Below are 315 nucleotides of genomic sequence, written 5' to 3' on the forward strand. Positions count from 1 at the left end.
TGTGCTGTGCTGTGCTGTGCTGTGCTGTGCTGTGCTGTGCTGTGCTGTGCTGTGCTGTGCTGTGCTGTGCTGTGCTGTGCTGTGCTGTGCTGTGCTGTGCTGTGCTGTGCTGTGCTGTGCTGTGCAGTGTGTGCAGTGCTGTGCTGTGCAGTGCTGTGCTGCTGGGCTGAAATGCAGCACCGCCACAGAGAGGAGCAGGGTGACATTCCCTGGTGTCTGGCCACATGGAGCCAGGTGAGTTCCACGGGCCATCCTCGCCCTGCACAGCCTCTGTCTTGCCTGTGCTGACAGTAAATCTGAATGGAATCATACCAA

Source organism: Geospiza fortis, unplaced genomic scaffold (assembly GCF_000277835.1).
Source record: "Geospiza fortis unplaced genomic scaffold, GeoFor_1.0 scaffold488, whole genome shotgun sequence".
Lineage (NCBI taxonomy): Eukaryota > Metazoa > Chordata > Aves > Passeriformes > Thraupidae > Geospiza > Geospiza fortis.